The 14,578-nt window shown below is 29.6% G+C and overlaps 1 protein-coding gene across 1 annotated transcript in view; it reads left to right on the top strand.

The window, feature by feature from the left end:
• The window catches only part of LOC108692568, a 412,667-nt gene that overhangs the window by 358,196 nt on the left and 39,893 nt on the right, over positions 1–14,578 (top strand). The gene's annotated exons all lie outside the window — the stretch shown is intronic.

Below are 14,578 nucleotides of genomic sequence, written 5' to 3'. Positions count from 1 at the left end.
ATATATTATATATATATAGCTGGCGATTGAAATGGCAGTAATTATAATTATTGTCAAAAATAGTTGAAATCATTATTATAATTTATATTAATAAATCATTTTTATGGTAATAATAAGTGTAATTTCAGTTTTGATTGCTAATCATACATATTTATTGATAGAATTATACATATACTATTACTAATAGCATAATTATACAATAGTTAGTGACAAATACCGATAATTTTTTCTCAATGTAGAAATCTAAAAATAATTTTGTTAAACTATTAAAATAATTATGTAGAACGTTCAAGCTTCCACCAATGTAGATTAACTTTAATCTCGGTTCAACTTACTCTTCATCTTTTTCTAATCTTTAATAACTAGAATAAGACGAAGAGTAAGTGAAACTAAGATTAAAGTTAATCTACTTTGATGAAAATGAGTATTAGAAACATAAACGCATCTGAATGATTTTGACACATCGCTACATATCTACTACATCAATCTCACGCATAAATTTTCATATAATAATAATGTTTTAATTAAACGTCTAACAAAGAGAGACTCATATATGTATTTTACGGATTTTGATCAGCTTTTGCGTGATTCTTCTGAGGAATAAAAAAATCCCTATAAAGGAGAAAATTGCACTTCTGCGTATTTTAAAAAAAAATCGTGATTTCAGGCCACGATAACGGATTTTTAAATCTAGGAAAATCGATAAAAAAATTTTTTAAAATAAGTAATTTTTTAAAAATAAGTAATTTTTACATATATACATATATTAGATTCGAAAATTGATAGATTTCGAGAAAATTGGCATTCTTTGATTTTAATCGAAGTTTTAAAACGTCTCGCGAATTGTTGCTTGTAAACTACTACTCATAAAGCGGTAGGAATCGGCGCAAATGCGTTCTGAATTCTACTCGAATTTATGTGCTTATACACGTGTTATATATACGCCGGAGATGTATTTTTTTTAATTTTAAATAATTTCAAATATTTCGTTTACGTTTAAATGAAGAGAAAAAAGGTTTGAAAGCTATCTGTCGTTATGCCTAAAATCACGATTTTCTCGAAAAATACATAGAGATACAATTTACTGCTTTACAAGGACATTTTTCAGTGACCTAGAATAACCACGCGAAAGCTGATCAAAATCTGTGAAGTATATATGTGAATCCTTGTAAATCCAATTTTAAGTACTCCACTTTGTTTCTTCATACAAATTATTAGTCTATGAACTACACTATTTCGTAAATACAGATTACATAGTTTTTATATAAAGCAAATATTGTCACGACATGACTAAAGCTCTATATTAATAAATGTAGCGCAAAAGTTCGCCATATTGGACTTACTAACTATACCATAGAGTAACTCCGACGCCACGCTGGGATTTACACCGTAGAAGTCAGAAAAAATAGAAGGAGTGGGGATAATTTTCCCGTAACTACTCTGTTACATGTCTTTATGTTATGTTATTGTGTTATGATTTCAGCTTCTTACTGTTAATATATTAATGAAATTATTGTGAGTCGGTTGAATCGATTTGTCTGTAATAAGTAACACCATCATAAATTATCTACATAAAATGATCTACATAAAATGATTACTGTAGGGCGTGTAAAAAATTTAGTAGTTATTTTATGATACATACGTGTAGTGGAATAATAAAGTATGTTGTATGTATAGCAAAATACAAGTGCTTTGCTTTCGTATTCTTTGTTTAATTTATTGTCTTATATATCCTACTTATTTGGAATATACGGCATTTTTAACGAGCGAGATTATGCCCAATACATACAAAATGCGTATATTCAGTGCACAAATACTAATAAATGCATTATACGAAATATGTACTTCATGTCATAACTTGTAATATATGTAGAAAGATTGTAATTATTATTTATTACTTCATATTTATCATTCTTATTCCTTAATAAAACTTTATAAATATATTTCATAAGTTATTGTGTCATTATACGTCTTTTATATACATTATTTGTAAATTTGTTATGAGCCGTATATTCTCCCTCCCCCCCTATATATATGAAATATATCCCACTCCTAGGCAACAAGGGTTTCAAAAAGTTTATTTTTTAATATGAAAAATAAATATTTCGGATTTCTAATATTTTTTTCATAGTAGTAGACAGTATAAAATTTTTACTGAATTCATTTATTATAAGCATAATAAATAATACTTAATAAATTAAGTTTTTAATAGATGCGTATATACCGGAGTTACGCTATAGCAATGATACTAAGTGTTTATTGACTACAACAGCTTACAGACAACTAAGCCCAAAAATAGCGGTCGAAATATCCAATAGGTTGTTGTCATTTCGGCCCAGATCAAAGTGATGCGCTACTTTTATTAATAAAGAGCTTTAGATATGACAGTTCAGTAGCGCCATATTAAATTAAGAAATGGTAAAGAAGATTTCGATTTCGAAATTTTTTGTTGTCCTCAGCATAGATTCCATCTCACAGACACATATTAATGCGTATTTTAATCCTGAAGAAGGATTTTTTAATTAGGCGCAATAATGGGTCTAATAAGAAAATTCTGATCAATTTTATCTCTCGACATTACATTTATGTTAAAGTCTTGATTGAAATATGAAAATAAAAGAGAAAAAAAGTAATTGTTATACAAAAGATATATAGTTTAGTCGGTAATATTAGACGACTTTAGATCCCTTAACATAAGCAGAAAACGAAATCACGATTGCAAATCGTCTTATAAAATTTTCTCCAATAATTCGAGATCGTCATGTAACATAGGAAATCGATTTCTTCTCGTTCTTTCGGCAGCTTTCCGCTTCGCGAAAATTGCTTATTTCATTCACGGTCGTGCAGACGGCACTTTATTTCCTGTATGCGAATCGCGCGCGACACATAAATATAAAGTATCGGTGTGTAATGTATAAATAATGAGATCGCGCGTTTCCCACGCAATAACCGGCGAATCGAATGGTAAATCACTGATTTGGCTCTCGTCCATGACATACCGCAAGCTATCTAAATAGCAACCTCTCTCTGCCTCCCTGTCTCGATTTATTATTGTGAATATCGAAACATCATTGTGATATTGCGCATCCGGAATGAAAAAGGGCTCTTGATAACGTCAATTAACGAGATTTTTATAAACGAAAAATATTTCTTAGTATTGAAAACTCTTTAAAAATATTCCCGCCATATGTTTTGGAAACAATTTCGCAAATATTGAGAGAGAGAGAGAGAGAGAGAGAGAGAAATATTTCTATCGCATCAGATATCCGAGAAATACTCAATATTTTTTTACTATCCGGTCGGATAGTCGAATATTCAGTTATATGTATCCAACTAAAATTTTATATTGAAAATTTGCATCATTGATGCAAAATTTTATTCTGCCTAACCCCTTCAGAAATCATTTATCAGATATCCGATCGAATATCCGAAGAAAATATTCAATATCTAGTCGGATAATTGACCTACCGGATATCCGAAAGAAATATGACATCCGATATCCAATAAATTTACGATACGATGCATCCCTAATTTCTATTTTTTTATCAGCAATTATTTTGTCGAATAAGCAACATTTTAACTTAGGCCTGTTCTACAATAGGATCGCAAGTCATAAACCGTAAGAAATTGGCCAATCACAGTTGAATATGAAAAAAAGATTATGATTAGTTAATTTCTTACTCTTTTGACCCTATTGTAGAACAAGCTTTGCCTTATATTATAATAATATAATAACATAAGGAACGACACACTGGATTATATATATCCAATACAGTTCGATTGCTTATATAATTTCTATTGCATATTTCTATTGCATATTCTATGAGCATATTGTAAAACAAAATTTTTTTAATAAAAAAATTTCAAATATTAAGAAACTTAATGATATCAAGTAAACATATTAACTTTATTAATATAAAAGGAATATTATTACACTAATACGCGCGTGCGCCATGCAAATAGTTCGGACAGTGCCCCTTAATGGTCACTTTTTGAAACTCCGAAAGTATCAACGAAAATCCGAAAACGAATAATATTTCGAGTGCATTTTATAATTTATTTTTAAGAAATCGAGCAAATTGTTTCCGAATGTTTCAATAATGAATGAACAAATTCTGATAAATCCTGCCATTTTATTGATTTCCTGAACATACAGATATAAAAAGAAGAGAGAAGAAAAAAATTAATTGTTTGACTAAATAGAATTTAAAATAAATAATATTAATATATTGAAACAAATATCACATGAAAGATATACGTCAAAATATATCTTAACAAAAATTTATTATTTAATACTTTATTGTCATGCTTGTGTCATGCCTATAATTAATATCAAGTTTTTTAAATGTTTCAATTGTATAAGGATTATTTTTCAAAATTTTTATGAAATATATTTATCTTTTTTTATCTTATCTCTATTGTGATAAAAATTTTAAGTTGGTTTTCTGCTTTGTACACGGAGTTTCTTTTAAAACTGTTCTTATTGTAACGATAATTATTTTATTATCTGTTTTTTTTATAGAAATGTATGCAAATTTTTAAATATTGTACCTATTTAAAATGAAAAAATCTATAAGTTAAAAAACGATATTTGTAGTTAGTAGATAGTTACGCATAAATGCGCGCGCATTTATTCTCATACTTATTTCCATAAAATAAAAAAACAAACGAAAAATGGCACTAATATTTCGCATGTCATAGAGTGGGTATAGTAAAGACAGTGACGTCAATTAGCCGGAAGTCGCCATTTGGTGTCCTACATCTGGGGTATCTATATGACGCAATTCCTCATTTTAACTTCTTCTTTTTTTAACGTTATCTTCTTTCTAACTAACAATAAGGACACTTAACGGCGAAGCCAATCAGTATTAGGCACATGCATTGGCGTCACTCTCTTTATATCCTTTATACGCTTTAGCACATCAGATAGGCTGGTATTCATAATCAAATCTTATACTTAAGACCTTATGTACAGTCTTAAGATGTCATGAACCAATCAGAGAGCCATATTAACATCTTAAGATTATTAATCTTAACATTGTTTATACTTCAGACGGTCTTAAAATAAAAACAAATTACCTAATAGAATTTGGCCACGCAATATAAAATGGCTGTATATGTGTAAATCTGATGTGAATGTGTGTGTATATTATATTATGTGAATCTAGTATGAATGTGTGTTGTGTGTATAGTGTAAATTTGAAATATATGTTCTTTGAATGTGTATACTACTTTTTGATTACTGCCATTTTGAGAGGGTTTAAAATTGACTAACGAAAACAATCACGTTGAGTGGCCGGACTTTATTTTCTAGGGACACTAACGTCAGAGATATACTGATTTAGCTTAGAAAAGCATTAGTAAAAGAAATCTGACATACAAAAGGCGTTAAAAAAATTACTTTAAAAACATCAAATTTAAAAACTAGAAATTTGGATTTTAGAAATGGACAAATATTAAAGACAGATATTAAAGAATTAAAGATTACCTAAGTTTCGAAGTACAAGGATGATTTGAGTGTATATTTTTATGGGACGCATATTTCATTGATTTACTAAAAAAGAATTAGGATCTCATGTCTTATAGCTTTGTTCAAACAAAAAAATATTTTTTGAATATATACTTTTATTAATCTCGATAAACATCCGAGAATCAATTTTACCGAATCCTTTCGGAAAAATGTTGTTAGCGAGCAGAAATGGATTCCTTTATCATCGGGACCATATACACGGGATTATTTACCGAATAATTCGATAGATTGGCGCACATTGATCACGAAGGAAGGCCCCTCGTGTACATTTCTGTCAAAACCAACGATTCGCTTCGCTAAGTATTCGATAGGAAAGCCTTTCAAACGCGGTCCTTTTACTCGGTTGATCAATGAACGAACAAAAAAAAAAGAGGAATCTTCTTTTTTCCTGGCTTCAATAACACGCTGTAAAAATTAAACTGGCGGATCGTTGGCCAGGCTTATCAATTTGACTGGCGATAGAAATCTCAGACTATTCCAACCAATTCCAACATAGAATATTGCTAATAAAACAAACTAAAGTTCGGGCTTGCGTACAAATAATAGTACTTAAATATCAATGACACTTCCATTCGAAAAGATTGTTTTCAAGAAATTATTTTAATTTATTTGCATATAATTTTGTATTATTTTTAAATTATGATACAATGTAAATGTGTCTCACATAAATTAATATTTTATATAGTTGCATATTTTAAAATAACATTTTTATGAAAAGTTGATATTTTCTTCTTCATAATTTTGATAATTAATATTTTTGGTCTTTTCATAATATTTTAGAAGTTCTTATATGTTTAAAAAATACTCTCTAGCAACTAAATATAAAAATAAAAATCTAAAGATATTATATACAATATGATTTTACATTTTTGTTTTATAAAAATTGACAATATTTTTTTTCATTTTAATTTTAAAATATATTTAAAATGTACTTTTCGAATAAATTGTTGAAAGATGTTATCCACGTAAAAATTGATTTATGAAAATTTAAAAAATTTTCTGAGAATGAATAGCAAAGTTTTTATTTTGATCGTTAACCAATAATGTAACAAAATCTTTTTAAGATATGCATTGGGAACTTTGGATCTTTTTAATGAACAGACAGAGAGAATCAGTTATATACATAAAAATTCTTAAAATATGATAAAAGTGAATATAATTTCGAGATTTAACGCAAAGTTAATGCGATATAATGTAGAATCATCGCATGACAGAATTTCGAATCTTTACATAATATTATTACTTTTATTCGTTTTGTAAACAACTCCTGAAAAAAAATGGCTCATCCACCGGTACGGCGCATCACGCAATACGCATGAACGATGCGTGTACGGCAAATTGATATCCCTGTTTTACAGCGCGCAACGTGACATGATGCATTATAGCCGGATATGTCGGTTTTCTCTCCCATGAATGAATAATCACACGTTGCACGCGGCGACACGGTCTACTCGCTTCTCTTTTGTGTCTTTTACGTCACTCGTCATGTCCTTACGTTCGATTTGATCCCAGTGAGCATTAAACATCGTCGAATTTTAATTTTCCATAACCAAATATCTCTTTTGTTTACATTAATGTTATTTTTGTATGTCGACATAGATAGAATAAAATTTTAAGATGTAATATTTAATACTGATATATTATTAGAGCAGAGTACAATAAATGAATATTCATGAAATTAACACATAATGTGATACAATTAAATGTCAGAAAATTTCTTTGAAATCATTTACAGAAATCTAACTCACCATTACTTAAAGATGGTGATTAATTATTTCTTTTAGGAATTAAAAGCACTGTTGTTTAATATTTCTAGTACTCCAAATAAATAATTAATTATTGTCTCTTTTAGTAATAAATTGGTTAGTTAAAGTTATAAAATTGATCAGTATTAGACTTTTATAAGAGAATATGATCTTAAATCATATTTTTTTAAATAAAATAATTACTAAATAAAACTTTACAAACATTGAATTTTTAATAACAATTAAGATTTGATAGCTTCATGTAATTGGAATATAAATTTTAATTTTATAATTTATAGATATTCACTTAAATTAGATATGCGTTTAGAATCTAACGTGCATTGCGAGAAAATCTACGTAACGAAATTTATTTATCTACGTAACGAAAGATATATCGTTGACTAAAAATTATAAGTAATAAATGATTTATTAAGACTATGTAATGTAAATACACAATAAATAAAAATATTAAAGCTATAACGGTTAAAACTGGATTTTCAATGCTTTAAATTCAATATATACTATATATATGTACATGTACATTATATTTGCAGTCTTTCGAACTGCGCGTCGAATTAGTTCCGGATCCATAAACACAATTAAACTACTGTAATAATATTACAAATTAAATTAAATTGACAAGCAAAGTTTAATAATTTGATGCCCAATTCAGTATTATATTTAAAAAATGTTGTGTAATGTGCTGAAAAACTGTAAATAAATTTATTGCGAAAAATATTACTTCGGCCGGGAGTTTTAATAAATCATTTATTATTGTTTGTACACGCTGAAAAATGCGTTTTGTTATTGTTCTTATTTCGATTATTGCGAAGAATATTACTAAAGTTTTAGTAGTCTAAAACCTTAGAACGCTCGTATGGAGTACAAGAGATCCAGATTTGACTCCCGGCCGAGGTAACAGCCGAGGTAAAAAAGTTTTTTCGCAATAAATTTATTTTTTTCAATACATTAATACCTTTTTAATATGATTGATACTGGATTGAGCATCAAATTATTAAAATTTGCTTGTTATTTTAATTTAATTTATGATATTATTACAGTATTTAATTGCGTTTGTAAATTAGGAAAACCAATTCTGCGCGCAATTCGAATAATTACAAATATGGTATATATACATGTGTACACACACACACACACACACACACACACACACACAATTCACATTGAATTATTTAAGCGATCCAGCTTTGACCGTTATAGGCTGTTTTTATTTATTAAAAATTATAAATAGCGATAAATGCTGAACGCATTCTAGTTTTATGGATTGACAAGTTCTCCGCGCATTTTTTACCCTTTTCACCGATATAAATCAGGACCTAAGTGTTTTCTCCATAGTAGTCCGCCGAAAGCACTTTTCGATAAAAGTGCAGAACTCAGAGGGCCGAACGATACTTAAAATTCCAGGTTTTGGGCATCTCGAAACGCGCACATTTGACCGCTCAATTAAATGTGATCTTTTGTTCCCACGCTGCGTTCCCTACGTGGATCTAATCGCGATCGCGGGAAATTAAAAATGCGGTCCTCGTACTGGAAGCGGCTTTTTACGACCCATGAGAGTAAGAGCGCAGTATTATTTTTACGCGGTCGGACACGAAATTGAATTTTCCAAGCTCTTTCGCCCTTTCAGTGCGTCGCTACAGAGAATTCTATTAACCACAGAAACAATGCAACCTAAATAGCTATATGTACATACGAAGGAGAAAAAGAGAAGAATGGAAGGTAAGAGAGAACTCCCCGTAGCGCACGTATGTACGTTCTTCTCGGATTTTCTCAAAATTTCTCTCACGTCGGCAGGCGATTTTAAAATGCATTTAGCTGACACTTTTTCGAATTGTCGGAATGAATAATAACATATTCAGTAAAATACCCACTGAGAGAAAAATTGTTGATATCTGTAACTATAATTACATGTTACGGATGGACTTTCGAAAACCTAAAGTCTCTGATTTTCTTATCGATTGGCATAAAACAATATTTTGGTGCATTGATTACAAATATCTTCATGAAAATTGCCGACAAGGCAATTTTTAAGATCAAATATTAAACTATATTTTTTCAACTCTCGTTCTATAATATCTTCTCCTCTACCTGAGGGCGCGCGACTTAATTATTGTACTACTGTATTTGTATGTTAAAAATGTATTGGTATGTTAATAATGCATATGACCATGAAAATTGGTGATATAAGACCATTTTCAATGTCAAATGTGAAAAAAATGTCAAAAAAAATTGGTTTTTCCAAATGTGAGTTTGAAAATGATCTTATCAGTAATTTTTATGATTATATTTGTAATTAGAGTATAATACTGAAATAGTAGTGTATCAATCGATAGCAAAATCGAAGACTTTAGGTTTTTGGAAGTTTATCCCATGTTATTATAATTATTACTGCTACAATTAGTAAGAATACCTAATTTATATGTGTACCCATTATATGTATGCTATGTATAGTTCTGTCAACAATAATTATAATAATTATAATTATATGTATAATTATATGTATAATTGGCAACCGGAAATGTGTGATTATAATTATAATTATCTATTATTATTATTATTATTATTATTATTATTATTATTATTATTATTATTATTATTATTATTATTATTATTATTATTATTATTATTACTACTACCAGAGATGATTAAAATTATAATACATAAAAATAATTGAATTTAAGTTATTATAATTGTAATCACTTTCAGTTGCCAATAATATATATATATATATGCTAACAAAATTATACATGTAGTCATCATTACTCACATTACAGCAGTAATAATTTCGTACTTACTGTAATTATTACAAAATATTAAAAATTTTTTTCTCATGTGTAATTAAAATTAAATAAAATTGAAACTATTGATAAAAGACTTATAAAATTGCAGTTGATATATATGTAGTTTTTGTAATATTGGTGTCGAAGATTTGTGACGAAATAAATACATAATAGAATATAACAAAACAACAGTTCACTTGCGTGATAGATATAAATTCAAGAAGAAAAATTCGTATTATGAATCGAAACACAGCTGAAGTAGAAATGCTGAAGATGCAGCCGCGCGCGAAGATCGATTATGCGACTATTGTGTTTAACGCAATGCGCGTTATTTTACGGATATGAAAACGGGCAATCGCCGGAAATTAATCTTCATCCCACACAATCGTGCTGCCGAACTCTGCATCCATTCTATCGGCATCGATGATGCTATGTGATGTGGAGTTCATAGGATGTATTCCACGTTCATGTATGGATCGAATGTTGATTCGTAACCGATGAAGTTTCGGCTCAACGCGCGGCGACGCGCTAACGAACATATTCGTTCGTATCACCGGTGTTACGCGCGTAAAACCGACGCGGCGACGCATGGAACAATTTCCATATGATAATGACGTCAATGCACAAAGAGTCACAACGCGTTAACGCCACGCGATTGAACACCGATAACTGTTTATTCTGTTAATTCTGAGTTGCGAAGCTCACGCATGCATGCGTCGAAACGTGCGTGCCACTACTACTCACACGCGACTAGCACATGTGTAACTAATAATAACAATAGTGCTGCTAGACCTAAACTCTCATCTTAGCATTCGTTCTCTGATGTTTTTACTTAATGTAACATCAATATACATCAAAATATCTCGCGTAAGAAATATATATTTTCTCTTGAAACAGAAATAAGCATTCGAGATGTAAACAAAATGAGATATAAATAAAATAAATGAAGCTAAAAAAACTTGAAAAAGAAATTGCGATTGATAACATTTATTCAGAATATAAATCGAAGAGATGAGATGCTTATAAGAACCAACAGTTTAGTTTTTCGTATGTGTTTTTTAATAAATTTAAATTTTTAATGTAAACATTTCGACTTACAGTTTTGAGTAATCTTCAATAATCATTTATTCAAAGATTATATATTCATGCATGTCATTGTAAAAGTCTCATGGCAATAAAACGAGATATTTATATTATTGAACCAAATTTCTAAATAAACGATTATTGTATTATTGAAAATAATACAAAACTATAAAACGTTTACGTTAAATTTAATTTAATTATTCAGTCATTAAAGTTTAACGTGAAAAACTAATGTTGATTCTTATTGGTATTTCATCTCTCTCTTTGATTTATAATCTTTAAAATCTTTTCATTATTATTTATTCAGGTTGCAAAAATAAGAAGAGGAATTAGATTTAAAGGGAGGAATGATTCAAAGGCACCAAATAATTAAGAAATTAAGAAATAAGAATATTTTTAAGCCAATGAAAGAAACAAGTACATATACAAAAAAATAATATAAATAAAATAATGATATAAATGATATAACGACAAATGATTGAATGCATAATGAAATGAATAATACATTAAATCATTGTTTAAAAAGAAATTAATTTGTGTAAACGCTCTTGAGTGACTATACAGCTTAACGAGTGCCTTTCCTGCAATTCGAGGCTACATAGTACCCCAGAATCATTGTAATCGAATTTGCTGAGCAATAGTTGTAAATCATGAGGACTGGCCTGCTTGTGCCATGTGTTTCGAGCGAAAACAGAGAGAGGTAGAAAGGCGATGGAGAGAGAGTGAGTGTAGGCGAGGGAGCGCTGCTTGGGGGAGCTATGTATACTCTGTTTTAAGGGTGCAGCAATTGCGAGCGCTACTTCGACGATCGATCACGCTTTCGCATGGTCTTTCGTACTTCCTCGGCTAGCTAAAAATGTAAAACAGCAAACGGCGACGAAATAAATTACAAAGTGCTTTGAAAAATTTTCTAAGCATGATGAGCTTCAATTTATTCAACACAATTAATTTAACAATACTAATAATTGTTTGTTAATAAAAATAGTAATATAATTAATGGCAAATAATTAATAGATATTTTAATATCGTCAAAAATATCCGCGCATTTAATTTACAATAAAAATATTTTCAAATATATCATTTAATACTAATTATAATATATGGAGGAACTGTAGAAAGAACGGTTTTGTTAAAGTATCTAAAAATTTACGTACAGATCTGAAAATAATTTATAGAATCATCAAATAATTATGTAAAACGCTTAGATGTTGCTGACAAGGGTGTAAAGAGTTTTAGCAATCAGTTTATCAGTTTTCTACATAATTATTTCGATTCAAACAAATCGGTTCAAACAAAATAATTTTCAGATTTGTGTTTAACTAAATTTTTAGATATAATACTTTAGCAAGATTGTTCTTTTTATGTTTAAATACAATATCTTGTTTTCTTTCTCAGTCAAAATTATTATCTTAAAAATTCGAAGAATACAATGAAAATTTCATTAACACAATGACAATTTTATTTCATAATTTTTTTTAGTATGTTTCAATTATTGTGAATAAGTTTTTGAAGTCTATATAGTCAAGATATCATCTGTTGGAATATATAGAATATATGCTTATAGAATGGATTTTAAGTTCATATTATAACTTCAAGAGTTCATTCCTCTTTGGATCATTTAAAGTCCAAAAGTCTTAATAAACGTAATTAAAATCACTTTTTCTTAAATATTTTCAAGTTATATCTGACATAAACCCACGATAAAAACATAAATAAACGATCTATCTAATGGATTTATGTTAGAGATATTCCAGAGAACCTGACATATTCTAGAAAGTTTTTCTAGAAACTTTAAATTTCTCTACTTTGAAAACTTGAGTTTAGGACCTGGGCTGTAAATAATCTAAAGATTTGCCTTTTGAAATTATAACATGAACTTAAAATACCTTATATAAACATATGTATATATATATATATATATATCACTTTGATCAAAAAGTTCCCGGAATTATCACAAGGTGATGCTCTGAGTCAGTTGATTTGAGTTCTGTTTTTTTGGTTAGGTTGCCACATCTATCATTGACATTCCTACCAAATTTTATCACCATAGCTTGACATTTATAAAAGTTACGCCATCTTGAGTACATCTACCTCTGCACGTATTTTCGATTTTTTACAGTTTTAAAAATGGAGTTGAATTTGCAACAACGAATGAACGAGTGATTTTTGACCAAGAACGAAACGAATATCATCCAACAGCCATCGAATTCACCTGATATGGCTCCCTACGATTTTTTTCTGTTCGATCGAGTCAAAAAAGTCATTTGGGAACGCGTTTTAATAGCCGAAAGGAGGTAATGGAAAAATCGAAGACAGCTCTGATGGCTATACCGACAATAGAGAGTTCCAGAAATGTTTCGAGAGCTGGATCAAGTGCGTTGCAGTCGATGGGGAATACTTTGAAGGGGACAATATCACTTTTGATGAATAAAACTGTATTTTGAATTTTCTGAATGAATTCCGGAAATTTTTTGATCAAGGTAGTATATATATGTACATTATACATGTACATTAAATGTGTTTTTATAATATAAAACATATTACATTTTTATCATATACTTAGTTATTCAATTAGCGAGAAGATCGCGATTTTCTTGTGCATGAGCCATGAATTTACCTTTATTAAATATCAACAGAGTACAATCGAATTGAAACTCGTAACTAATTCGAAAGTTACTTCGCCAAGGACATAAGCAACGATATCTGTTCTGTAAGGGGCTCCGATGCGATGGGAAGACGGAGGGTGTTGCCAGGCGCTGTGGCCTCTTGCTTGAAAGACTCCCTCGAAAAGCTTAAATCGGCTTCATATCTCAGCCGCGCCCTCGCATCTCTAATCAGATCATTAACCCTGCGAAACGTTCGCGCATGAGGAAGTTCATCAAACAAAAATCCCGATCTTTCGATTTGCTTCTTCGTGAGTAAGTTTTCGTGCGAAGCCAAGTTTGACATTAAGAAAATGAAGACACCGCCTGAAGAATATAAAATATATATTCATGGATACTTAAGTCTACTTAATACTCAAGTCTAGAATTGTTAAGAGGGTACAAGCGAAAAATTTGCAAATATAATTGTCAAACTTGGAGTTAATTATAATAAATTTCTTAGAGAGAAATGTTTATAATTTTAGTGTTTTATTTTTATGAAAATATATTATGTGTCCGTATTTACATCTCGCTTTTAACGATAAGCATTGCACACATTTAAGTAGCACATAATGCGTTTTCTTGCTGGATTGCTAGCTGGATTAAAATCTGCGATGCTGACAGTGTAAGAATCTAATCCAACTAACAATCCAACAGGAAAATAAGCATCGTATGCCGTCGACTTTAGTATATATTTTATTACGTGTTATATACATGTGGAATTTCAAAAATAAACGCACGCATTTTCGATAAAAATAAGACATCAATACGGATCTA

Source organism: Atta colombica, unplaced genomic scaffold, assembly GCF_001594045.1.
Source record: "Atta colombica isolate Treedump-2 unplaced genomic scaffold, Acol1.0 scaffold77, whole genome shotgun sequence".
Lineage (NCBI taxonomy): Eukaryota > Metazoa > Arthropoda > Insecta > Hymenoptera > Formicidae > Atta > Atta colombica.
This window is presented reverse-complemented; position numbering and strand designations above follow the sequence as displayed.